Here is a 14,036-nt window from a genome sequence, read left to right on the forward strand (position 1 = left end):
TTCGATGTCGCAACATCGAAATAAGCTATTTCGAAGTTGGGTGCACGTGTAGACGTAGCCAAGATGTTTTTTAACCCTCAGAGTTTTTAATCACAATCTAGCATTAGAAAATGAAGAGATTGTCATTCTGCCTCTTATGAAAGCATTTGTAAGGAAGATTCTCCTAGGAAAATGAAGGTGACAATTCTCCTGACCCTACATCCAGCAAAACAGAATCCAATCCTGACTCCCACATCTGCAGCGGCTTTTCAGTGCCAACGCAAGCCTGTAAGTGAACCAAACATGACATAAAGAAACGGGGAGCAAATACAACCAATATGTCCAATTTTGAGATTTTTAAAAACCACTAAAATACTTAGAGCAAATGATGATTTTGATATGGTTATTAATTGGGAGAGGGAATAGATTTGTGGGACCCTTTGAAAGGTATGGGGGGAGGCCCTGTGGGGCCTCATGGAAGGGGGCAGAGCTGCCTGGAGCACACCATGCCTTCTCCCACTCCCACAGCCCTGGGAGCTGCCTGGAGTGTGACATGCGCTGCTACAGCAGGATTTAAAGGGCCAAGGGCTCTGGCTGCTGCCACTGTTACAGTAGTGGTGCTGCAATAATGTCTGGGAGTTCCAGGCTATTTTGAATTGCTGGAGGCAAGAGAAAATACCTCCCTGGCTGCCCCCCGGTCAGCAGGTCTGATTATTAATGATAAAGAGCAATAAAGGGTAAACTGTATGTTAATTACTGATTGGCTAGTGGCATTGATAAGACTGACATGAGAAAGATGAAGGGTCAGAGGCAGCACCACAGGGTGTACCTACTCTGCACCAGTCCTGAAAGGGTTAAGTGTGCTTTGCCGGATAGGGAAGCCCCACCTTGCCAACTCTGTTGGGCACATTCAGACTGCAGGTATAGTACAAAAGGAAGCAGCCCAACTCAGTCTGGGCAGGCTGCCGAAGCAGGAGGATGCAGACTGCAGGCTCCAACTAAGGAGCCATGGCACACAGCATTGCAGATGGAGTTTGGGCAGCTTGGGCTACGTATACACTAGCCCCAAACTTTGAAATGGCCACGCAAATGGCCATTTCGAAGTTTACTAATGAAGCTCTGAAATGCATATTCAGCGCTTCATTAGCATGCGGGTGGCAGCGGCACTTCGAAATTGATGCGGATTGCGGCCGCGCGGCTCGTCCAGACGGGGCTCCTTTTCGAAAGGACCCCGCCTACTTCGAAGTCCCCTTATTCCCATGCAGCTCATGAGCTGATGGGAATAAGGGGACTTCGAAGCAGGCGGAGTCCTTTCGAAAAGGAGCCCCGTCTGGACGAGCCGCGCGGCCGCAATCCGCATCAATTTCGAAGTGCCGCTGCCACCCGCATGCTAATGAAGCGCTGAATATGCATTTCAGAGCTTCATTAGTAAACTTCGAAATGGCCATTTGAGTGGCCATTTCGAAGTTTGGGGCACGTGTAGACACGGCCTTGATGAGCTGGGAGAAGAGACAATGCTGATGGGAGCAAGTGGGGGTCCCCTCCTACCCCTACTGCGGTCCTGCCCTCATTCTGTCCCTCCCACCTGCCCATGATGCCACCCCTTCTGCCCCTTATCTGGGGCCCACCCTGTTCCCAGGGTCCCCCCACTCCAACTCCTCCTGTATGCCCCTTCCCTGAGACCTCAAGACTAGAGAAGCTCCATCCCTGTGCCCCTGTGTGTGGGAGGGGAAGTCCAGGCACTGGGGCTTCTTCTGCAATTCCCCAAGCTTCTATGTGGAACCAGGGTCAGGGTACTGGGGCTTCTTCTTCCCCACCCACCTAGCAGGTCTGCCAGAGTTGGGCTGGGAGCTTTCCTGGCAGCTTCTGCTCAGGACAGGCTCAGGAAGTGCTGGGGGAGTGGGGCTTCCACTGTCACCCTTTAGCTTCCACTGGGGATGGGGGTCACAAGGTGCTGAGCCTTTCCTAGCTGCTACAGCAGCTCTGCCAAGGACGATGGTTGGGTGGTGCTGAGGCTTCCTTCATCTTGTGGCTTCCACTGGGGACAGGACTGGATGGTGTTGAGGCTTCCCCTGTCCTGCAGCTTCTCCTGGGGATGGAGTCACAGCACTGGAACTTCTCCCACTCCCCTTGTACGGTGGCCTGGAGCTCTTGATTTCCACAACCCAGGAGCGGATTTTTTCTGGGGCACCCCAGCTGGTTTGAGATCCTAGACATGGACCTTGTCAGCCCACTCCAATCCACCACTGGCCAGAGTATAACTGGCTACTTCGGGAGTGTGAAATTACAGGGAGGGTATAAAAATATCCCATCCCTGCACAGCAACTACAAACAGTTTCAGGGCTGCTTCTTATACCCGCTAGGAGAAAAATCAATGGGGAAAGAGTGGAGATGATGGGGTCTATAACCTTCTTTCCTGATAATCTAGTCAGCAAGGCTAGACAGACATGCGGGCTGTTGGGAGTGAGGGGAATAAGGAGGAGAAGAGGCTGCTGCATTCCTTGAAGAGACACTGGAGTGGGAATGGTTTTGGATGTCCCCTGTGTGCAGGGAGAAGAGCTCTACCTTTCTGACTCAGAATTCCTCCACATTGCTCTCAGTGCCAGGTAATGCCTATTAGTCAAAATTGATTCTTAAAAGTGCTATTGTAAATGAATAGTGTTCATCTGTGTGCAGGGGGCCAGGCCAAGGTCTATGCACCACTGCAATCCCACTTAAACCCAAGTAGGGTTGGTAGAAGTGTTCTCCAGGAGGAGAAGGTTAAGATGCAATAAAATGGTGTGGAGGAGAAAATGCAACAAGAGAAGTGAATGAGTGGAGATGCTTCCTGTGTTCTTCAAAGGTGCAGATGAAACGCTTGATCTACTCAAGGAAAAAGTGGGCGTTGTAAAATGGGTTGTGTGACATATTCAGAACTGGAATATGACTTGGTCCCGTGCATGTAGATGTTGTGTTGGGGAATCGTGACTCTACCACACAGTGTGGTAGCTAGAACAGCTGAAGCAACAGATTAGCATACCAGTGGCAAATTAATATTCCTGTACACAAGCAGAAGCAGGGAGGGAACCATGCTTATGAGGAGATCAAGGTCTTCCCTGCAATGCTCCTAGGATGATATAAGCTACATGTTGTTCCACACACAGGCCTTGTAGAAAAACCATAATAATAAGGGAAATAATGATCAGACAAACTGGTGAGAAAAGTATTTGTAGTAGTATTGTGGGCAAAATTAATGGCGAGAGAAATAAGACAAGGCAGGAAATTGCTTGATCACAAACAAGAGCAAAATCTTGCTTTTATTGATAAATCAGTCTGCAAAATGCAAATTCTACTGTGATATTTTGTGGACAATATCCCAAGCCAGAGAAGCTCTCTAACCCACAGAATGGTTTAAGCTCTGGTACATGTGAATGGCAAAGAGATTTTAAATTATTTTCACAGAGTGGAACATATCTATCTAGATACTTGTAATATGTCAAATCAATCCTGATAGCTCAACAGTTGCTTTTCAGGGAAGAAGAATGCTGAATATTTTACTTTGTTCACTTGATCCTGTACAGTCGAGCAACAAACTGCAAAAACTTTAAACTGAAATTTTCATAAGCTGAGACAGAGACACCACTGTCATAAATAATGCAAATATTGTTTTTGGGGTATGCTTTAAATAACCTCTCCGATCCATAATTTATCAGTAGAGGTTTCATAAGCATAGATTGAGATGTCTAGCCTTTTCACACTTCTCCTAATGTCCCAGGACTGACAATGGTCTCCTGACAGCTTTGGTCCTCACAATGGTGGCATCTGACAGCATGGCAGTCAAGTCTACATCTGTGCAGTACATTTTCATTTCTGTAGTAAAACTCTGGAATGAGAGACTGAAAGTGAGTTGTTATAATGTGGAGTGGGCTGACATTTAAAGTATAATATCGCATTCCAGAAGTGCTCGTCTCTTTAAAAATGTACTTAAGCAGATATGGATAAATGAGAGGTTTGTGGGCTGTTTGTTAGTTTTTAACTCCCTGGGGGGAAATGTATGGTTGGGCTTTTTTTGCTCTGGTTCAGATGTTTTTCTTGTGTTCTTCCAATACAATCATTTGCTGTAACTAAACATCAGTCACTAGATGTGGACTTAGTCCTACTAATAGTCAAACAATAAAACAAGCAGGTTAGTAGACTTCCATCAGCCTGATTACCAAGCCCCCTTCAAAGAAGGAGGCAAATGTAGATGTAGGACGTGTGTAACCAATGCACTGAGTTTGCAGACAGCCTGAATCAATAACTCTGAAGTGTGAACTGGTCCCTCATTTAAATAATTCAGTAACAATGTTAACTATTTAATTGGTCCTTAAAGCATGTAACAAACAAGACCCAGTATTTGACTGTGAAGATCTACACGCATCTGGAAGTTCTATGGTGTGTATTATATATAGGCTTGACAATGCTTTTTTGTGCCAATACTTGCTGGTACTGAGTACCAGCACCTTGGCAGCCCCAGCTACAGGATCCCTGGCTGGAGAGTGTGGGGGAAGAGGAGTAGGGAGCCAGCTGAGTACTGGCTCCTCTTTATTAAAAAAAGGCTTGGAAGGATTCGATTTTTATCAGTAAACATTCATTTTCCCGTAAAGACAGATGCCAATGAAAAAAATATTTTGGCTGTGTCTTCACTAGCAAGTTCTTTCAAAAGGGGGCTCTTTCTAAAGATCCCGTAGAATGTCTACACACAAAAATCATTCTTTCTCATTCTTTCCAAAGTAAATCAAAAGAATACAGCACTCTTTTTGAAAGAGTGCTTCCACTCCTGTTTCAGGAAGAACGCCTTCTTCAAAAGCTTATTTCGAAAGAAAATGTGTGTAGATGTTCCTCAGGGCCCTTCTTTCAAAGGAGCAGTCCTCATGGCACCTGATGTTTTGATCCCTAGCCCATTCTTCCCATTCTTACAAAAGAGCGGGGACTGTGTGGACACACTCTTCTGAAAGAGCAGATTTCTATTTTGATCCACTTTTCTGTGTGTGGGCACATGCTTTCGAAAGAAGTTCTTTCAGAAGAGATCTTCCACAAGGGCCTCTTTCGAAAGATCTCTGTAGCATAGACATAGCCTTGCACTGATGATAATCAGAATTTATAGACAGGCAAAATAAGAATAAAATGCTGCTTGAGAACTTATTCAGGTTTGCTTTAATGCTCTTTACTTCACATATTTCAATAGGTGATGTTGACAATTTGTGTTTTTTCATGATTACAAAGCTTTTAGCTTTATGACTCTCAGCAGCTGCTCTCATTCCATAATTATTGTTTGACCCTCCACCCACCATAGTTTCCCAAATTGTGAAAATTAATTTTTCTAAAGATAAAATGTGCTAATATAAACCGTATATTATCTACTGGAATGAAAGAAAAAATCTGTGAAACCAAATTATATACGCAGTTAAACAGATAATTGGCCTTGGAATGTATGAATTAGTAAAGCATGTGGTTGCAGATCCCGGGGTACATTTTTAAAAGCACGGGAAACACTGATATATAGAACACGTACAGTAAGGGTAGCTCAGTTGGATGTTACACTTTCTGTGGGAAATATCCAAGCCTCTTTAAATTTGTCTTCAACTGCGGACAAAACTACTATGGATACACAAGCAATATTATTCTAACAGCTCTAGACACTCATACATATCACTCTAGACACTCATACATATCAGTGGTACCAAGTGCATAACTCTGATATCAGCAGTGTGGATTGCATAGGGGAACCTGTGGGCACCTGCTGTACAACATGTGGTCCATCCACCCTGACTAGCAGTTCTGTAGCCCTGGAGAATCTATGGACTGTGGACTCTGCAATGCCTGATTTTCAGTTGGCTTGCAGTTTTGGGACTACAGTTGTCCAAAACCATTCCATCAATTTGGGTTTTCAAGGAAACAAACGCTTTCTCAAGGTTGAGGTGACCATCCGTCCCATATTTGGCAGGATGGTCCCATATCTGGGACACCAAAAAGGCATCTCGACTCATTTTTTAAAAGGGACAAATTGTCCTGTATTTAGGTCCTCAGGAGCTGGTGGTTGGGTCGGGACCGCCTGCGGCCACAGCTTCCCTGGGGTTCTGAGCGGGGAACACTTACGGCCTCCACTTCCCCAGGGCTCTGGGCAGGAGTGCTTGTGGCTGCTGCTTCCCCAGAGCTCCGGGCCAGGAGCACCTGGAGCTGCTGCTTCCCCAGGGCTCTGGGCAGGGAGCAGCTGCAGCTGCCGCTTTCCTGGGCCTCCAGGCTAGGAGTGCCCACAGCCCCCACTTCACTGGAGCTGAGGGGGCTGGGAACATTGGCTACCCAGGGCTTGGTGCAGCCAGAAGGAGACACTCCTCCCCACCATATCTCCCTGTCCTGTATTTGGGAGAGGGAGGTATGGTTGCCCCACACAAGGTACCTGCTTTCCTTGAACATTTTTGATTTTGTGTTGAAAAGAAAAAATATGTTTTGTTCAAACATTTTCAATTATCATCAATCTTCAATTAAAAAATTCTCAATTTTTGACATTTTTCAGTGAAACATATTTCAATAGTTGCTTGTCAGCAGCTGACTTGTGGGAAGGGGCTAGTTTATTTATAAAAACTCAAAAGTTTCTAGTGAAAATTTTGACTTTGTTTTTAGTTTGGCTGAAATTTGCTGGGGCACGGTGCTGGGGAAGAGAAGATATTAAAACATATCAGAGAGCTGAACTCTAGGGAGGGAGAAGAGTTATTTAAACTAAAGGACGCTGTTTATCAAGAACAAATGGCTTTAAACTGCCTATGAAGAACTTTAGGATGAAAGTTACAAATTGTTTTCTAACCACCTAAGGAGGTTCTGAAAAAGCTTCCGAATAGGTGTACGGGGGTCAAGAACCCTAACAGGTTTGAAAATGGAGCTTGTAAGTGCATGAAAGGAATTATGGGGTCACACGTAATGGAAGGGGGCTGGACCTGATGATCCAGAAGGTCTCTTCCAGTCCTACTTTTTTATGTTCTTTTCTCATGACCAACTCTACTGCAGAGTTGTGTATACATGTAGCAAAGTGTGAGCAAGATTAACAGTCTGATATATCAGTAACTCACCCCAACTGTACATGAAAAGAGCAACTAACATGATTAAAGGTCTAGCAGATATGAGCTATGAAAGAAGATTAAAAGAACTGGGTTTGTTTAGTTTGGAAAAGAGAAGTCTGAGAGGGGATATGAGAGCAGCTTTCAAGTACCTTACATACCCACCAAGAGTGGTCTGAATTTCATCTTTTGGATAGATTCTATACTTGTAACTATTAATAAGTGGTCACTTAGGCCTCTTAATTATGTAGAGCACTCTGCAGCTGAGAGGAGAGGTTAGCTCCTCTTATGTAACGCTGCTACATCAGTTTTTACACAGTGCAAACCACTGACTTTAAGGGAGTTACATCTGCATAACAATGATGTAATGGAGTGGAAAAATAAGCTCCTATGTCTACACATATATACTCTCACACACTGTGTGCATTTTACATTTCTCAGTAGGAACACAAAGCATTTCTGTATTCTGAGTTTTTTTGTTCTTCTGAGTTTGTCAAGCCTTTAATAGTTTTAACAAAGGATTATTATATTTAATTATTTGTTATCCTTGTGAGCTGCTTGTAACAGATTTCACTTATTTGGAGGAATAGTTTCTTTTCTCTTTTTAAAATCTCTTTGTTATTCAAGTGAAGCAAGAAGTAGGCATCTAATCAGGTGGAATCTGTCATGGATGTGTAGTTCATCTACACTAATTAGGCTCCTCGAGAAGCACACAAAAGGCCTCCATTGTTAAATATTTGATGCAATTCACTGTGGTGCATGCTGATGCTGAGAAATCCTCCAATATAAGCTTTTTCTAAAATCAACAACAACAAAAAGCCCTTCATTGATCTTACATGAGCTTCCGATCAAAGACCCAGGTTTGGTCTGTCTGTTCCCCAGCATTAATCAGTTAACATTATTCTTATCAGAACTTTAATAGGTTCAAGGTTTGGAACCGAAACTGATTTTTATAATTCATAGTGTGAGTTCAAGGGCACAGCACCACTTAGAAATCCAGTGAAAAGAGTATTATTCACTGCTCACAATGGAAAGGCCAACTCAAACACTGTTTTTAGAACATATGGTACTGTGGAGATTAAAAAAAAAAAACTGTTGCAGATGTCTGCTTTCACTGGCTTAAAAGGAGAATAGTTCCTAGGAATTTGAATTAACTGGGGAGATAAATATAAGTTGATTTACACAATATAATAATGCAGTTTAGTTATGACTGCTTTATTTCCTGGTCAATTTATTATGTCATCTTTGAAAACCATCCCATCAACTGCTCATTCAATGTCCTACCTGGCAAATATTTGCTGCTCTGGGTCTGCCCCTCATGCTTAAATGCTTTCTAATGAAAATATTCTTCCAGCCCATCTCACCATAATAGCAGTGCTGGTACTGTTTGTTATATTGATCACCACTCAGAAATTTAAAAAAAAAAAATCAATATCATCTTAACAGGTCAAGCCAAATGTCAGAACAACCGTACATAAAGATTCTTGGCTTAACATTCAAAAGCTTTTCACACAAAATTCAGCATCACAGATACAGTGAAATCCTGTATCTACCTCTCTTCCCTTCAGGGCATAACATGTTTAACCTCCACATTTTCACTTGGCACTTGAACAGCCAGAAATACACTACAGTTGACACCAGTGACTCCAGTTATGACTGATTATTCATATGGGATTTCATGTTAGGAATTGAACTTTGATCCCCAGAGTAAAATAGGTCCACACGAATAAAGTCTCCATTAACCATGCATGAAAAAGAGCCTGTATTTAAAAAAACAGATTTCTATAGCACAGGATCAATATTCTTGGCTGATTTGACGAAACAAATTCTTTAAGAATTGAGATACAGTAATAAAAAAAAACCAATCTCCCTAATTCTAATTGAAAATTAGAATTCAAGTCATCAGGGCCTGGTGAAATGCATCCTAGAACACTCAAGCCGCTGACTGAGGAGACATCATTAACTATTATCTTTGAAAAGTCATGGGTTAAAGGAGAGATTCCAGATGACTACAACATGGCAAATATAGTGCCAAAGTATAAAAAGACCAACTGAGGGAATGACAAACTAGTCAGTTTAACTTCTGTATCAGGAAAGATAATGGAACAAATAATTAAGGAATACATTTGTAAACATCTCGAAGCTAATAAGGAGATAAGTAACAGCATGGATTTGCCAAAATCAAGTTGTGTCTAAAGTACCTGATAGCTTTCTTTGATAGGTTAACAAGCCTTGTGGCTAAGCTGCACATGTGATGTATCTAGACTTAATTAAGGTATTTGCATGACCTTCTCACTAACAAACTACAGAAATATAACCTAGATGGAGCTACTTTAAAATGGGTGCATAACTGCTTGGATAACCATTCCCAGAGAGTAGCCATCAATAGCGCACAGTCATGTTTGAAGGGTATAACAAGTGGGGTTCTGTTTGGATCAGGGATCAGTTTGGGGCCAAATTTATGTTCAGTATCTTCACCAGTGACCTACATAAAGTTTGAAGAAGATACTAAGGTGGGAACAGTTGCAAGAGCTTTGGAGGTCAGGATTATAATTCAAAATTATCTAGAAAAACTGGATAAATGCTCCGAAGTAAATAGGATGAAATTCAATTAGGACAAATGCAGAGTACTCCACTTAGGAAAGAACAATCAGATGCGCACATATTAAATTGGAAGTGACTATCTAGTAAGAGCAACAAAGGGTCCTGTGGCACCTTATAGACTAACAGAAAAGTTTTGAGCATGAGCTTTCGTGAGCACAGACTCACTTCATCAGATGCTGGTCTTGGAAATCTGCAGGGCCAGGTATAAATAAGCCGGAGCAAGGGTGGGGATAAGCTCTGGCTTATTTATACCTGGCCCTGCAGATTTCCAAGACCAGCATCTGATGAAGTGAGTCTGTGCTCACGAAAGCTCATGCTCAAAACTTTTCTGTTAGTCTATAAGGTGCCACAGGACACTTCGTTACTGTTACAGATCCAGACTAACACAGCTACCCCTCCGACACTATCTAGTAAGGAATACCAAGAAAAGGGATCTAGGAATCTCAGTGGACCACAAATTAAATATGAGTTAATGGTGTGACACTGCAGCAAAAAAGCAAATATAATTCTGGGATGTACTAATAAGAGCACTGTAAACAAGACACGAGATTAATTCTTCTGCTCCAGTACATGCTGATTAAGCCTCAACTTGAGAAATATGTCCAGTTCTGGGTGCCGCACTTCAGGAAAGATGTGGACAAACTGGAGAAGGTCCAGAGCAAAAAACAGGAACAATTAATGGTCTAGAAAAAATGACCTATGAGGGAAGATTGAACGAATTGGGTTCATTTAGCTTGGAGAAGAAAAGACTGAGAGGAGACATGATAAATAGATTTTAAGTATCTAATAGGTTGTTACAAGAAGGAAAGAGAAAAGGTATTTTCCTTAACCTCTCAGGCAATGGGCTTAATTTGCAGCAAGGGTAGTTTAAGGTAGAGATTAGGATAAACCTCCTGGCTGTTTCTACACGTCACTTTCTGCGAAAGTTGCATGATAATAAACAGCCCGAAAAATGCTAATGAGGCATGGATGTACATTTCCGGTGCCTCATTAGCATATGGTCATATGATTTGGAGTGCGGAATAAGCTCTTCTGGACTCCAAAACAGCACATAGAGGCACAGCTCCTGGGGGATCTCCTGGGAGGAAAGAGGAAAGGGGGATCTCCCCAGGGGCTGCACCTCTACATGCTGTTTTGGAGTCCAGACTCCAAATCGTGTGACCATATGCTAATGAGGTGCTGGAAATTTACATCCATGCCTCATTAGCATTTTTCGGGATGTTTATTAGCATGCCATTTTTGGAAGAAGTGGCATGTGTAGAAATGGCCCCTATCAGGTTGGTTAAGTACAAAAATATATTGCCTCTTGAGGTTGTGGAATCTCCATCACTGGAGAATTTTTAAGAGCAGGGGTTGGCAATCAAAATAGCACAAAGAGCCATTTTTTCCAATTTGGTAAAAAACTCAATAATTCAAGAGCCACAATGCATTTGAGTATGAGATGGTTCTTAATAAATAATGTCAACCCATGCATTTTGTAACATCTATTTTGAGAACAGTGCACACGCAATGATTTATAATGTGATACATGTTTACTGCAGGGCATTCAATTTTTTTACATATTCTATTTCCTCAGACTTTACATGTGTCTTTGTATCACTGTCTTCTTGATTTTCACTCCTGAACCTTCTCTCTCTCTCTCTGGAGGACGCCAGGGGGAGTTATTCAATGTTTTGAAATCATATATCATTTGCTGTGTAGATACGAGTTGATCATTTTTGGGCTTTTAGACATTCATTGTTCATTAAAAATAATCAGAAGGGGTTTTTCCCCCTAAAATTTGTAATTATAGTGTTGGGAGCCACAAAGAAGTCCTTAAAGAGCCACATATAGCTCCGGAGTCCCAGCTTGAAGACCCCTAGTTTAGGTGGTGCTTGGTCCTGCAATGAGTGCAGGGAACTGGGCTTGATGACCTCTTGAGATTCCTTCCAGTTCTTTGATTCTATGATTAAATAGGTCCAGTTTGGTAGCCCTGTCTCACCAACTAACACTTACTATTTTGGAATGAGGTTAGCCCTTGTGTAGACAGTCAACATACAACGTATACACTACTGATGTTTTACTTAAGCAGAGTTTAACTGGGAGAGAGATTTTGTGCTAGCTTTGTGCGCACCTTATATGAGTAAGATTTGTAGACTTTAATTCATCGTATTGCAGTGGAGTAAGAGGAATCTGAAGCTACTAAATTTTCTGCTGTTGGAGACTGCTGTTACATTACATATTTTATTTTCTGAAATGGGCCTAACTCACAAGAGCCACAAAATTTGGTCAGAGTTGTGAGTGTCTGGCCTCTTTCAGGACAAAAGCCAAATAATGCTTTATCTAAAGCAATTCCCAAATTCCTTACATCCTAATAAAACACAAGTTAATCAGAGTTAACTGTAATAAAATAATCCCATTTTGTTTATGCTTATTACAGAATTAAAGGGCTGGAAGGGACTTCAGGAGGTCATTGAGTCCAGCCCCCTGCTTCAAGTAGGATCACCCCCAACTAAGTTATTCCAGCCAGGACTTTGTCAAGCCAGGACTTAAAAACCTCAAGGGATGGAGATTCCACCACATCTCTAGGCAACGCATTCCAGTGCTTCACCACCTTCCTGGTGAAATAGTTTTTCCTAATATCCAACTTACTTCTCTCCTTCTATAACTTCAAACCATGACTCCTTGTTCTGCCATCTGTCACCACTAAGGACAGTTTCTCTCTGTCCTTTTTAGAGCTCCCCTTCAGGAAGTTGAAGTTCGCTTCCAAAGCACCTCTCAGTCTTCTCTTCTGCAAACTCGATAAGCCCAAATCTCTCAGCCTCTCCTCATAGGTCATGTGCTCCAGCCCCTTAATCATTTTTTGTTGCCCTCTGCTGAACCTGCTCCAGCACATCCACATCCTTTCTATACTGGGGGGCCCAAAACTGGATACAATACTCCAGATGTGGCCTCACCACCCTAATAGAGGGGAACAACAACTTCTCTAGATCTGCTCAAAACGTTCCTCTTAATGCACCCCAATATGGCATTAGCCTTCTTGGTTACAAGGGCACACTGTTTACTCATATCCAGCCTTTCATCCACCATAATCCCTAGGTCCCTTTCTGCTGTACTGCTGTTTAGCCCGTCAGTCCCTAGCCTGTGACAATGCTTGGGATTCTTCCATCCCAAGTGCAGGACTCTACACTTCTCCTTGTTGAACCATATCAGGCTTGTTAGGTTCTAGTTTCTGTTCGGCAACAGAGCAGATCAATACTTTGTGACAAGAATGTTTTGTTGAAATTTAAATTTTTGATGGAGAAATGGTAATTTTGTTGGAATTTTTAAATTTTCTGAAGTGATACTTTTAAATGAGCAAAACAATTCATTTCTAAATGTTGACTTGAAATTAGTTTTGTGTTGACATTTTGACATAAAATATCCTTTGCAAATCTACATTTCTTTGTATTAGGAAAAACATCAAAAGTTTTCCTCTCAATATTTTTATACTGATTTTTTAAAAAAATCAAGTCCTCAAATTTTGTCATATTTTGACCTTTCATCCCCATACTTGACAAGAGAAAGAGCAAAACATTAGCATATCCCGAAGGACAGATATTCTGCTTTCTGACGAACTCTGCTCTGCAGCAAGGAGACCTGGAAAAGCTTGTCTGCAGCTGAGCACTATTTGGATGCTGGGAAGTGTGCGGGCCTAAGCCCAACCACTGCTAAGGCCCCTCCCCCAGCGTAGTGGGAGGGTCTACTGTACCCTAGTACCAAATGATTTCAGGCAACAGTAGATAAGAAAACAGGGGTGAAGTGCAGGTCACAGGTGTAAAATGAGGGAACCTGAGGGGGACACCAAGTAGAGAACCCAGAGAACAACCACCGCTCCTTGAAGCTGTCTAGAGAGCCAATGGATGTCACCCAGAGGAAATCTGCCCACATGTGTGAGACAAGGAAGCAGTGGAATAGGCTCCACAGTAACAGAACACCCCCCACCCCACACCCAAACTAGCATCTGCATTCTGGTGGACACTTTGGGAAGGGCCAGGAGGAGGTTGACAAGGAGGTCCTGTGACTTTGTGAGGCTACAGAAGGTGTATGCATAAATAAACAGGTGAGAGGAAAAGTGCAGCCAGAACCTCAGGAAGAGGTCGGTGTGTGTCAGGTTCTCCCTCATGTCAGCAGTTGAGCAGGCAAAACAACAACCAAGAAAACTCTGATTGGCTCTTTTATGGATGGGCCACATCCTCTTTGCTATTAACTGACCAGTCTGGTTCTGCCTTCTGACTTCTGAACTGAAGTGTAAAAGACAGGGGATTTGTGGTCTTTGTTTGGCAGAAGAATTAACACCAAAAACCAAGGGGCAAAAAACTCCAGATAAAAAGCCAACATAGTTTTTTGGATGTATACATG

The 14,036-nt window shown here is 42.5% G+C and overlaps 1 protein-coding gene across 7 annotated transcripts in view; it reads right to left on the reverse strand.

Annotated features, from left to right (window-relative positions):
- The window catches only part of SORCS2 (sortilin related VPS10 domain containing receptor 2), an 822,591-nt gene that overhangs the window by 117,268 nt on the left and 691,287 nt on the right, over positions 1-14,036 (reverse strand). The window lies entirely within an intron of this gene.

Source organism: Carettochelys insculpta, chromosome 4, assembly GCF_033958435.1.
Source record: "Carettochelys insculpta isolate YL-2023 chromosome 4, ASM3395843v1, whole genome shotgun sequence".
In the NCBI taxonomy this organism is placed as follows: Eukaryota; Metazoa; Chordata; order Testudines; family Carettochelyidae; genus Carettochelys; species Carettochelys insculpta.